Source organism: Varanus komodoensis, unplaced genomic scaffold (assembly GCF_004798865.1).
Source record: "Varanus komodoensis strain SLA01 unplaced genomic scaffold, ASM479886v1 scaffold33, whole genome shotgun sequence".
Taxonomy (NCBI): Eukaryota; Metazoa; Chordata; class Lepidosauria; order Squamata; family Varanidae; genus Varanus; species Varanus komodoensis.
This window is the reverse complement of record NW_025335817.1, coordinates 4711150-4725116: the sequence shown is the minus strand read 5'-3', so window position 1 is coordinate 4725116 and position 13967 is coordinate 4711150. Positions and strand designations below refer to the sequence as shown.

Genomic DNA, 13967 nt, shown 5'->3' with positions numbered 1-13967 from the left:
GAATATAATAACCCCCGAGCATGGGTTGCTCTTATGTGTGAACCCAGCCAATATCGAGTTATGCACTAAGTCTAAGGAGAATTATCTGGGTCAGTGTTAAGACAAGAGCTCATTCAGATATAATCTTGAATATGAAACAATAATTTGGTAAGAATGAAAGCAGATCATTCATTAAAATGTAAGCATAGTTAAACTTTGAAGAGCTTGCGCTCCTATCGTACAAAATATTTTTGTTGTTTTGTGCTTGTATGTTTTGTAATAGCTTTCTGGAATGGACACCTCTTGTCCCAAGCAAGGTTTGCAAGGCACATACAGAGTATTCATTGTTGCAGTACAAGTCCAGTCTAAACTAGAACAAGGAATTAAAATTCAGCAACTCTCCATAGATAAAGCAGCAGCTGGCCGTGCTCTTTATAAATTACACTGAGATACTTGATTTCAGCAGATGCATAATGTAACAAATTCCCTTGTTTTATTTTTCTTTCACACAACCCTTCCTTTGTGAACCACTGTAGGCTTAATTTGCATTCTGCTGCAGGGGTACTGTGTCCAACTGTTTTTAATGATTACAGCATTTCAAAATGTATTCATAATGGTTGAGTTACAGGGCGGCACACATGTATCTACATGCACTTCAGCAGAACTACCAAAGTTGCATATGTATGACATAAACCATTGCTTGTGAATGATTCGTTACTCTTAATGTTTGGTATCTAATGGTTGACGGCTGTTATTACACAAAAGTTGATGACTTCTAATATAGGCAAAAGGCAGGTATGGCAAGGAAAGTTGCATTTTGTAATGGCTGATATTGGATTGAGGAGCTATGTTAATGCTCAACTATGAACTAAGAGGAACATTTCAAACTCGAGTCAAAATGGAGGGCTGAACGAATTATTTCCTTTCAGTGAGTGGGTATTAAAATTATTACTTATGTATTTAACAACACAGGCTGATTTAGCCTTGTCATTAAACCCAACACAAGGCTGGATCCCATCTGTAGACTGGGTTCACACAACACAACAACCCCAGCGGGTAGTCATCTCATAGGAACCCAGGATTGATTTGTCATGTTGGCTTATTTGAAGTTTACAAGCCACCCTGACTAGCCCTGGTTTACAGTAGGGTTTGTCTGACCCACATAGTGTGGTTGTGTCATCTAGGCCTGGACGAAACCACCCGTCATGGCTCATGTCCTGCTTGGCAAGCAGCATTTGCTGGCCTTGTTGAGTGGCTGCCAGACGAATACCACTGGAAGCCACCTCCATGCAGCACTTCATCATCACGCTATTTCCTCGATCAAAGACTTGATCACCACAGCAGACTGTAGTAGCGATCCAAGGCGCTTTCCCAGAATGCAGACTGGCTCAGACAAACCAGTCCTGCCTCTCTTGCTCTGCACTGCTCCTGCAAGGGTAAGCATCCGCCTCTGCTTTCTGTTTACATGGGCCACACAACTAATCAATGATAAAACTTTAATATTCCCAAGTATTTAATAATTCCACTGAGGTGCATAACTATATATTAGAGAACATGCAAAGGACCTCCGCTCTATAGTTTCCCTCAGTATGTCAAGCCCATGCATTGCATCACAGCAAGAAAGCAGAAGCATACACTGAATCTCTCACATCGCACAAAATCCCTACAATAAGATAAGCAGCCTCTGTGCCTTAAAGTCGTCAGTGCAAGTCCCCTGAAGATCTAGAGCTACCCAGCTGTGTAGGAGGTCTCATCATCATCGTACTTCCTTGATCAAAGAGACAGCTAAGGCAAAACAAAGCTCCAAAAAGCAAACCCTGACCTCACTGGCCCTTTCCCCCAACTTGCTCCATCCATGTCTAAATAGGAAATCAGAATGACATTCCACGCAGCCAGCGAAGTGGTCTCTAGTCCAAAGAAGTGTACACCATCCTAATTTTGCTCACCCACACATTTCTCTTGCAGCACTGAATTACCACTTAATTTTAGTAGCTAAAAAATTCACAGGGCTAAGAAAAGGCTACATTTTTACTTTTAAATAAGGTGTAAGCCTTCAAGGCCCCCAGGAGTGCAATTCTGCATTAAAACAGGCAGACGCTCACTGCACACCTTAAAGTAGAAATCTGGTGTTTTGTTTTTTTTTTCCTCACCTCCAAGATTCAGCAGCAATTTTAGCAGGGGGTAGATGCAAACCCTAGTGGATTCCAAACCCACCAAAGCTGTCCACCCCTGATATATACAAAGAAGCAATGGATCTCTAGAATTTAAGGAAGGAGCCTTACCCAGCCTACAAGAGGAATACCAAGGATGGAGCAGAGAGCATGTCCTTTTGCAAGCTGAACGTGCCCTTTACCACTGAGCCACCATCTCCAATGCTTAGTTTAATTAAAGTTTAATTTCTGCAGTATTTCTTAGCAACAGGACAACACAGCCATTGTTTTTTGTTCTCCAGTGGAAGGACCACGTGTCTGTTGCAGGCCCACAAAAATGATCAGGCAAGTAGGAGCAGAAAGAGACACAATCAGTGCCATCAGTAATTTCCGTTGTTTTGCAGAGAGACATACTTTTCAAGGCAAAAAGTCAAGGGGTAATAACAAAGGCAAGTTAGCATGGCACAAGCTAGTATATATACCCTTTGTACCTCAAAGAAGAAGTGCGATCTTTTTCCAATAATAATCAGATCCTTTTTTTCATCACAGAGGTTGCAGGCTAACATTTGACTCCACTCTAAACTTGGGAGTAGCCTGTAGAATTAAGCTCTTGGCTACTTCCCTTGCCTAAAGGGCAAAATACTCCTTTCACATGGACTGCAGGTGTTTAGGGAGGGCCTAGCACTTCCCCCAGCAACTATTGAGGCCTCCTAAGAAGTATTCCCTCCCACCCAGGAAAAACACCTATCTACTGATAGTGTTTTATCTAAAAGTACTGGCAATTTATGAGAAAAAGCCACACATTTTTTTACTTCTGTAATACAAATCAATGGTTAATGTCTGAAGCAAGACGCTTTTGTGAAGCAAAAGAAAAAGGGATATGTTGGTACATTTGGACAAATGCATTCCATTTCAATGGACTCTGAAAAATATAAGAAATACACCAGAAACATCAATATTCAGAACTGAATTGCTAAACACAGTCTCCTAAATATAACAACAAATATTAGGTTAAACATTTTTCAATAAGCTATACAGTATAAGATACTGAAACTTATTTATAGCTATCAAGATTCAACAGATTCATCTCAGTCTGAAGGTGTTCATGAAATATTTGTGTGTGTTTGAACAGAATATGATTTGTTCATTTTGAACAGCTTTCCCAGATATAGTCATCAACAGAATGTTTTTTTTCAATTCACTGCACAGAAACAATAGCGGAGCTTTCTAGAATGACATTTATGATCAAGGAAATGATACTCAATTTGATGACGGAATTAGAATGGGCAGTACAATTTTGTATATTTACAAAAAACAAAAAAAACTAAGCAGGTTCATAAAGCTTTGTGGAGTTTACCTACTTAAATATTTTTGGGAGGGCAAGTTATAGTATTAGGCAATTAGTTTTATCCGTAAGCTTGGAGGGGTTGGTGGTATTTTAGACTGTTTGGAAAAGACTAAGATCACTTAAGGCCAGCCCAGTGACCCTGTGCTATATGAGGCCCCCACTGCACTGAGGCTTCTGCTTCCAGATCCTTTGCAGGTAAGATCAGCTCTTTTACATACATATACATACATACATATATATATATATAATTTGGGGGGGCATTCTTTCTCTGCCTTTCCATACACTTCATCACATAACCATTAGCTGGTGTTGCAGTACAGCAGAATTCCGCTAAATACACTTGGGGTATCAGAGAGATACCAGATTTCCCTCATTAGGGGAAAAACACACACACCAATGCAAAGTACAGGATCAACCCCAAAGGATGATATCAAGCACCAACAAATGACCATGAGTGAGAGATCATCAGCACACAATAGAAGTCTTGTGAAGAAAGGCTGCATGTGTTGATGGGGTACACAGAGGCATAATGTAGGGTTCATGAAGGTGCCCCAACAGGCACGTATTGGGGTTCTAGTAACATTTATAAACAAATGCCAACTTTTATCCCCTGCCCTGTTCAGGAACTTGAAAACTCCAAACTTATATGGGTAAAGAGTGAAGGTTCTGCAAAGAGGAAAGAATATTGGATACTGTTGCTCTAATTCAGCAGAGGTGGTGGTTGTGTGCTTGGGCTTTGGCAAACTATCTGTTTTATACTCGGAACATCAAGGCATGTTGAGTCAGTCCCAAAGAGTGTGATCAACCATAACCAAGAAATCCTATAACTATCAGTAAACGTACACAAGTTCAAGTCTGGGTCATTTCATATAGTTCAGAATCACTTCCCAGCAGAGAAAGTCTTTTGTGCAACACAAAGATAATTTCAGTAACACTTGTGGACTATATATTACTTGAACATATTAGAGATCCAGTTTTTAAGCTTGGCATGGGTTCTAAAATGTTGCCAGATTAATATTGTCCATTTAGTTCTAAAAACAGCATTTCCTTTTTTAAAGTGAAAACAACAGACGCAAGTGACCAAGAGGTACATGGCTAAAACTATAAGCACACAGTTATTAAAGAGGGGCTGTAGCATAGTGGTAGAGCCCCTGCTCTGCATGCAGGTCCCATCACTGGCATCTCCAGGTAGGGCTGGAAAAATACCTGTTTGAAAACCTGGAGAGCTGGTGTCACTCAGTGTCAGTAATACTGAGCTCAATGCTCTGCATTGGTAAATTACATTTTCCTAATATTCCTATGTACTTTCAGGAGACTCCTAAAAGTCCATGAAACTTTCTTCAGATAAGTACATATATGACCGAGTAGTAAACATGCAGGGATTCCAAACTCTCAGATAATACTTCCTACATATTTAGAGCATCTGTGTTACAATTCCTCTCCAAGGATGGCATGTCTGATTTACAATCCCAAAATAATAAAATCCAGATTCAGGAAGAGAAGGAAAAACATGAGCACATGCAACAGCAGAAGGGGGTGGGGGGAAGAATTGTTTTATGATGTTTAGCAGAGACTGAAGCCAGAAAATGAACAGGCTGAACTGCGGCAGTATCTTTGCACAGCACTGTCCTAGTTTCACCCCAGTTATCCCAGGGTGTTATCCCGGCTGTGAGCCTCTCCTGAGGGGAGGCTATTGTTTCATGTGTTTTGTAACAGCCGCACTGTATATTCTTAGAACATATTTTCTAAGGGCCAGGATTCACAGCTCAAAATACACAGCACCAAAGTAACTCAATTCGTCCTCTTCCACAGCCTCGCAATCAAAACAGGTTAGCAGCTGCATTGCTTTTCTAATCAAGGCTTGCATTCTTTCAGCCCTGAATAGGAAAAAAGGCAAGATACCAGATCTAATAAGCAGCAGGCGGAGCGGGAGACTGACTCAAGAGCAGCTCAAGTACTCTCTCTGTCTCATGAAGGGTGGATAAAAGTTTTAAAAGACATGGGCTGATTTTTTCCTCTTTCAGGTGCCGTGCTGCCAATGAACAAATATTTATCCAGAAGCGGACAAAACAGAAGGGTTGTACTACAGGAATCTTGAGGAAGTTCTTTCTCTCTTGACCTCAGTTTTAATTTCCATTTGTATCATTATATTCTTACAATAAATCACTGAAATATGCTAACAGAATCCACTGAACGGGATGAAATGGCTGCCCTATTATATGTCTGCTGGTTTTGTTGCCTCTTCTGTCTATGCTATCCTTGTTTCCACAGGCTTAACACTAAAGGGACATATTCACACAGGGATAAAATTGGTTCAGGGGTCTTGTTCTCCGAAAGCCGCTAAATCTTGCTGAAAACTGTAATTCTATTCCCTAGCTTATGTCTGTGAGACAGAGCACTCTCACATACCTATGACTACACAGGACACCTACATGTCTTAGGTAGGTATATTTTTCTGTAATATATAAAATGGCTATTTTGGGCTCAGGCCTGCATGAAGTGCTTTTTTCCAAGCCTGCCTTCCCCACCCCAGAATCTGCTAGACGTTTTGGGCTACAGCTCTCAGGTTTTCTAACTCCTGAACCTGCTGGCTGGGGATGATAGGAGGTGAAGCCAAAGCATCTGCCAGGTACCAGCTTGGAAGACACCAATCTTTAGTCTAGGGTTGAAGTCCTGTGCTGAAAGACAATTACCACCCTCTTCCTATGCTAATTCTTCTCCTTTAGTTCAACTTTATGTATACCATTTTCAAAGGGCTTGTTCATGATAAGTGGAAATTATCAGCTTAATTATTTATAGCCCACACAAATAAAACCTATTTGAAAAAGGCTACCTCTATTTGGTGGCAGAATCTAACTGCACAGCCTGTAAAAGTGTGCCATTGACTGTAAAGTTTTCAAGGGAAGGTCAGGCATACATTGTTCTGTCAGAAATGTTTTTTAAGTTTGGCAAGTGGGTTGTTCCAGCCCCAACAGTAATCAAAGCAAAGTCAAACCAATCTTTACTGTTTTTAGCCAACTGCCATAGCAAAAACACAACCACAGTACCTCTTCAAAAGCCTGAATGTTGGAAGGCTAGGTTGGAAGACTTTGGTCAGGAGAGAACCTTCCCCTACAGCCACCAGGGAAGGTTAATAATACTTTTCTCTGGCCAATCTCATGCGCTTTTGTTCTAATAGGTATACTTAAAAGGAAATTAAGGAGTCACGTGGCACAAGACAGCTCTTGCCTACGGCTGTTAAGTCCCAGGTTAGCTGGGCTTCATGAACCGATTGCTGCAATAGATGGTCAAAGGCCCACAGGTGAGTCAGGGCTGGCCACAAACAGCTGTGAGAGTGAAGCCAAGACCCCCAGAGCTGAGCGGCGGAAACTTATTTGTGCCTGGCAGAGCTCCAAGCAAAACAGAGCCCCCCTGTCTGTCCAGGCTCAGTTCAGCGTGTGAGAATACTTTACATTACAAGGAAGTTGAACGTAAAGCTTTCACAACTTTAGAATTGAAAACAGAGTTGTGCTGCATCACATACATGTAATAAAAGCCAGTTAGGCAACTTCAGTTGCAGTATAATGACTGACGCAGAACCATTTTCGGCTCAAATGGTCTAAAAGTCCAAAGTTATTAGTGACTTCTGCTAGTCCCAGTTGTTGGGTTCAGTAAGATCCACCTTGTTCACTTTTAATCCAGTTGCTACATGCAACTGCTGCAGCGTTCATCCAGTATTCACCCCTTGCTTCAGCAGTATTTCCCCTTTTCATCTGGTTCCAGGAAAGCTGTGGAAGTTCTGAATCATTATCCAAGGTCAGTGGAGGACTGACTGTGAGCTAATATACTGAAACATAATCCAAACAAGAGGGATGTAGTGATGGAAGGAAAGAGGGCAGACCTGGAAGAAATTACCAGGCCCGTTCCAGATGGTGTTGCACTCCCCCTGAAGGAGCTCATAAGCGATTTGGGGAAGTTTCTGGGCCAAGGAGTATCAGTCATGTCCAGAAGCACATTCAAACAGCTTGAAAGGTGTCAAAGATTTCTGCAAAGGTGTGCCTTTCTTGCCACGACTAAGCACACACCCTCATCACTTCTAGGAACTTGTAAGATGTTTTGCATGGGCTGCTCATGAAAAAAAGTGTCCAGAAGCTTCAAAATGCAGTAGGGTTACAAACCAAGCTGGTCTTTTCACTGTATTACATCTGTTACATTGGATTATTCATTTCAGGTCCTGGTTACCTTCTTTAAAGCCTTATTTGGGAGTGGTATATCTGAAAGGCCTCTTATTCTCCCATGACCTACCTTGTCATGATCAACGTCAGGAGCAAGAGCGATGACGGGCCTGGGCAAGCGTTCCCACAGGATGCCAGCCATGTCAGAGATGCCTATTCAGAGGAGGAGGAGGAAGAGGAGGAGGAATGTCTCAGTAAGACTCAGGAGTTTGGGTTGGCTTGAGATCCTGGGATAGAACGATTGCCTCAAAACCTTCGAGGTCACTGTACCTGACCGTTCCTGAGAGCAGCTTGAATGGACAGCCAGTGGGAGGGGCTGCAGGGAATGAGGAACTCTCAGACATGGAGCTGGGTCCCTGGCGAGGCACCAGATGATGTGAGAAGCCCAAAAAGAAGAGCAGTGGGCTGGGCAGAGTGGGGCCATGCTCACTTTGAGAGGAGCCCTCTCAAAAGGGTAAGGCACAAACACGCTCATATGGAGCGCTTTGGGAAGCAAGCAGTAGATTGGATTCAACAAACTACTTTGTGTATGCTCAGAGGCTCATTCTGATTATCTGTATTTGGAGAGAGTTTCGCAAGAGAGATAGCCTGAGGCTGGTGTTTGTTCAAAAAATGAAATGCAGCTCTCAGCAACTAGGACAGGCATTTTAATATGTCCTGTCATCCAGGGATATACAGTAGACAAAGACAGAAGATACTGTCAATTGTACCCTTGTGCCCTGTTTTAAGAGGTGTTTTTGGCATACCTTTAACCAAGCACAGAGGGAAAGCAGTGCATACTGGCATACCATTAAACTAAATTTGCTGTGTTTTTCTCCCACAGACTGAATCCATAGAATTCTCTTTGAAATGCATTGGCCAGGCGCCATTACTATTGCTGAATCTGTGGTCGCTCTTGCCCCTTCCCCGTGCTTCCAAAAGGGGAAGGGGAGTCCTCTTTTGATTTAGCTTTTCAAAGCGCAACCTGTGTGTTTAGACCCCACCCCCCAGTTTAATTTTCACCTTAACAGAAATTAAATCCTGTAGAACCACTCCAGTTAATTTAGGAGCATCTCATAATACCCCTAGCATGAGCAAGAGTACAGACTGCAACTACAAACTGCAAAATAGTTTTCCCCAAATTTGACTCTGCCAAGAATTAAATACACATGAAAAGGATATAGAGTAAGCAGCTCCCAAAGTGCAGCAATTCCTTTTTTCAGGCACATCTGTATGTACTACATGCTTGAAAATGCTTGGCTTAGAAGAATACAAAACCCACATTTTATCATAGTTTTCTTTACAAAGAGATAATTTTGCAGAACTATCTGGCCTCTATTCACTTTAACATCCTCTAGCGTGCTATTCAATAGACATCTGTGAATCCACACATTTTTGCAACATTTTCTGCCTACAAAGCCCTTTGGTGCTATAATAATCAGACAGCAAAAGCCTGATGGGATTTTAAGATTTTCGCTTGCAACATCTTTATGTATAGGAGTCAAAGTTCAATTAAGCAATTACGTCCACACATTTTTCAATTAAACATTTTCTTTGGCTCGAACAGCACTGTGCAAATTGTTCAGTTCTTAAAAGGACTCTGGAAACATGTTAGACAATATTTATGGGACTTGGTCAGCACCATATAAAGAAATGGCAATCAGGGTCATCTCTTTATACTTTTTAGACAAGACTACTTGGTACATGCTCTCTGTCTGAGAAACATATCATTGTTACCACGTGGGTCAAACTAAAACTATCCTTGGACGGGATGATGCGTTTTGCCCCATGTCTACATGCCTGCTTTAACCACATCTATAGTGTATGCTGGTCCTTCCACATCCACCGGGTTCTTCAAGGTCCTTCAAATATGTGTCTGAGTGTAATAGTGGGTTGTTCAAATTAAGCTACTATTAAAATCATGCTCTGTTTTATAGAGCTGGGACACTGGGAAGTAGGCAACATGCTACAAAAGCCACTCCGGTAAGTTTAATAAATATGAAGGATACAGTACCTATTACCCGATATACCAGAGGTGAGCGACTTCACACAACTGAGGGGACTGCTCTCTATGAGACCTTCAGGAACACTACTTGTCACTGCTATATAGTAACAGCAAATAGGCCATCCTCCTCCCACTTCTTCCAAGCAGAGAAGGGCAAAGGCTTTCTCAAGAAAAAGCTTTATTATGTTAAAGCTGACCAGCTAGGTTGGCTTTATGGCACAAAACAAGAGAACTGCAGGAGTCAACAGCAAAAGATGCAGAGTTAGAACCCCAGGCACTGGGGGAATGCGCACTGATGATTAAGCAGCTGATTCCAAACGTGAACATGGCTCCTCCCTTCCAAAACTGAAGACAGCAAGCCACACCTTCAAGCTGGGTCCTCCTGCTTATGGATTATTTATAAGATTTATATCCCACGTTTTTTCTTACAAAGAACCAAAGCATTTCAGTTATGGATTCTGTCCCCCAATCCAATCCGCCCCCCATTTGACTCCAAACCTTTGCAATCTTTTTAGCAGTGAAGTAGGCCCAATTCCTCTATGTTTATGTGGCCAAAATTCTACCATCTACATTCCACACACAAAAAGGAGGTACCAACAGACTCAGGGCAAACACCAAAGCTTGCAGAACTACAAAAATGATTTAAAATAAACCTGAGCGGAAGCCCTGAGAACAGCCCAATGCAAAATGAGACTGCTCAGCTGCCACAGAATGCAGAGGAAACAAAATCAAGGGTGGAGACTAAAACGAAGTATCTTCAAAGAGAGCACAGCTGGCCAGAAAGCTGAGCAGAAGCACTTCATACTGCAGTATTTGTTATACTGTTATATGTCTGTACTCCAGGTTGGTAAGGGTGAGCCCCCATGCACTAACTGTATCAGTCACCTGTTATGCCAGCAAACCCGAACTCAAGACTTCCCCAAGCATTATCACTTAACCCTGACAGCACTGTTCATCTGGAGGGTAAGAACAGGTTCCGCAAACACACAGCCAATCACTGGAATAAGTCTGGGGGAGGGGGGGTCTTTGACCTCATCCCCCAGTGTCATCATCCTACAAGATAGACTTATTGTGGCATGGCAAACAGGCAGATATGCTCTAGGGAGACTGGGGTTCAAATTCCCAAGCATAAAGCTCTCTGGGTAACTTGGGTTGGTCTCTGCCTAACCTACCACACTGGAATGTTATGAAGATAAAAAAGGGCATATGCTGTATTCCTTGGGCGAAAGTAGAATAAGAAATATTTGCGAACTGGGTAAGAAATATCTGCGAATTGGTATTAGACAAGTATTAAGAAGGTAATTACATTTATGCAAAAGCTCATTAGTAAGCTAGAATCTAACTAGAACTAGTTATCAAGCAAACTTATACAAGGGAGTTAGTACTCTTCATCAGCTGTTTGGCTGTAAAGATGAAGACCACAATTATACAATTCACAAATAATGTCAGGACTAGGAACACTCTAATAAGCAGGAAAAGAAATATAAAGCAAATATATGAAGTCTTAATAGGGGACAGCCATTAAAATCAAGTACCTAAATAAGAGATCAATGGATAAATAGCTCATAAGTAATTATACTAAACATCAACAATATGACCTTGTGGCACATAAAGCCAATGATATCTCCAGGACAATGTAGATGATAACTACAGAACAACTGTTTGCATAACCAAGAAGTAACAGAGACTCAGTAGGGAGAACATCACCAAAATTTTCGTCATTCTGTCCATGTGAGGCTGGGGAAGAGAGATGTGAGGCAAAAGTTGCTTATCTGGAGTGAGAGCAAGAACCACTGCCCTTAGTGTGAATTGGCTTCATCACAACACATCACAAGGTGTCACAACATCTCCACATTTGTTACATGAATAATGATAGAATATAATCATTCAGAAAAGGACAAAGTAGGGAGCAGTGGGAAAGTTTCAAAGGCCAATAACAAAGAAGGGGGAACAGTTCTTCAAGAAAACACCTGGGCAACCAGGACGCCCTCTTTTATCTCACAAATATTGCAAACACGTATTTGGCACCATTCTAGCACTGTAATTAGAGCTTGATACTATATTTAATCAAGAATATTGACGAATTGGAAAAAATAAAAGAATATGAAGATGAAGGATCTAAAAGTCAAATCCTATTAGCAAAAGCTAAAGTACTGGCCATGTTTAGTACATAGATTAAGGTCAACGCACGATGACAGCTTTCAAATTTTAAGAAGATTTAGGACTTTTGTGCACAATTAGTTTGTAGTCCCAAAATATGTATTAACTTTGTGTTTGATGCACAGAATTCCTCATGCCTACCCTCAGGATAATATGCAGACCATGTAACTGCAAAGTTATTGCCAACCTCGATGCTTTTCCAATAATTTTCATTCTGTTTCTCCTACTGTTCATATTAACAAAGGGCAAGACAAACAAATTATTTAAATTCAAATCCAACTCTAAGTTCCTAATCTTAAAAGAATGTAGCACTAGGATCATAACCTAATAGCTAATGTAGCTGTAAATAAAGAAGATGCCTTGAGAAATGCAAGTCCTTCCTTGAAGGTAATCAAGATAAGTTGAACAGACATCCATCATGCCTGTTTTAAGGACAAATGTTCTTCCTCAGAGCAGGAGGGTGGCCTAGAATTTGTCCTTTTCAACTCCAAGAATCAGATAACACTAAATTATATCAGCAGCTCAGAATAAATATACAAAACTCTTTCTGAAAACAGCAAGGCCATGATTTACCAATATACCTTTCCAGCAGAAATTATAATCAACATTGTTTATAGAAAAGAGGGAACTTCCTCCTTTCTTTGGGAAATTTTACAGAGATCTTATATAAATGCCATAAAAAAATCTTACATTATACCATCTAGTTACTTCAGGAGATACCACATCATCACATTTACTTTTCAACAGTTTTCTTCCAAGTGTGTGTAAAAAGTGAGACATTCTAGATTTCATTGTTAGTCTTGATTTATATTACACACGTCCTGCATTTCTTCTTCCATGAACCTCAAGATGGTGCTCAAGGAGTCCCCAAGTGGTCTCTCACCCTGACACTGATGCCAGGAAGCACTTCCTGACAGTCAGGACCCTGAGGGTGTGGAATGGGCTTCCACGAGAGGTCACTAAGGCCCCACTGGTGCGGGTGTTCAAGGATAGGCTGGACGTCCACATGGTGGGCATGTCGTGAGCGGAGCCAGCTGGTGCCGGAGGTCAGACTAGATGGCCCGGGAGACCCCTTCTGACTCGCTCTGTTTTCTATGTTTCTAAACCTAGATTTCCTTAGCTTTGGCAAAACGGTGTCACTATATGCTCTCAGACCATGGGTATGCATGTTTTGATCCAATTAACCAAATCATTTTTCCATTGTCCATAAAAAGCCATGTCCTCCGAATCAAAACTGGCATTTTGTTTCTTACCGGGGCATCTGAAGAATTTCACATATACAGAAAGACACACACATCACATAAACATTGTTTTATTGGCTTACATACAATAAAGTTTTAAAAGATACAGAAGCTTTTAAACAGGAAAGCATAACTTCTTAGAGAAGTCCAGTATGAGTTGTCCTTAGGAAAACAATATGACCCCATCCAGTAATTTAGGCCAACTGAGCACACAGAACTCCTGTCAAAATGGACTTGCTTCACGTCACTGATATAGAAGCAGAAGTTCCACTCATGCAAATAACGGTCATGCAGCCTTGCACCATCCAGTGAGAGGAACGGGAAACCAGTTGGAGGGTAGCCCTCTCATGTGTGCACCAACATGCCAAGAAAGAGCCTCTAAATCCAAGCCTTCGCCTGCAGGAATCAGCACTATACTTTCTCAAGTTTGCTACTGTCTTCTATGGAGAAGGACACTATCATCAAGCACTTGATATGCTTGCAGGGCGTCCCAACAACCCCCTCCAAAATGAGAAATACAAGGTCATGCCATAAGGCCATCACTTTCAAGCCATAAGTACATTTAATGAACACATGTGCAGGATAGTGTGAACACATTTATCTAAAAATGTGCAGGATAGTTTAAAAGGATGACTACACTACAAGAACCTTCAGTCAGCACTGCTGCCCTTCGATATAGCAATGCCTCTCATTAAAACATTATTTTTCTACATCTGAGAAAGAATAGTCCAAGGGGACCATTTCCCCACCCCATCATAGGGAGCAATGACAAGTTACAAGAATCACTGAAATAGGGCACTTTCTGACCACAAGTCATGGGTAGTTGTTGTTTTAAATTAACTTCCTTCTCAAGAAGCTCTATGGCTAGGTGTTATTTGTATAACCTCTCTT

General features: G+C 41.4%; 1 protein-coding gene across 2 annotated transcripts in view; it reads right to left on the bottom strand.

Moving 5' to 3' along the window:
- Window positions 1-13967, bottom strand: part of FAM214A (family with sequence similarity 214 member A) — a 39823-nt gene that overhangs the window by 16417 nt on the left and 9439 nt on the right. The window lies entirely within an intron of this gene.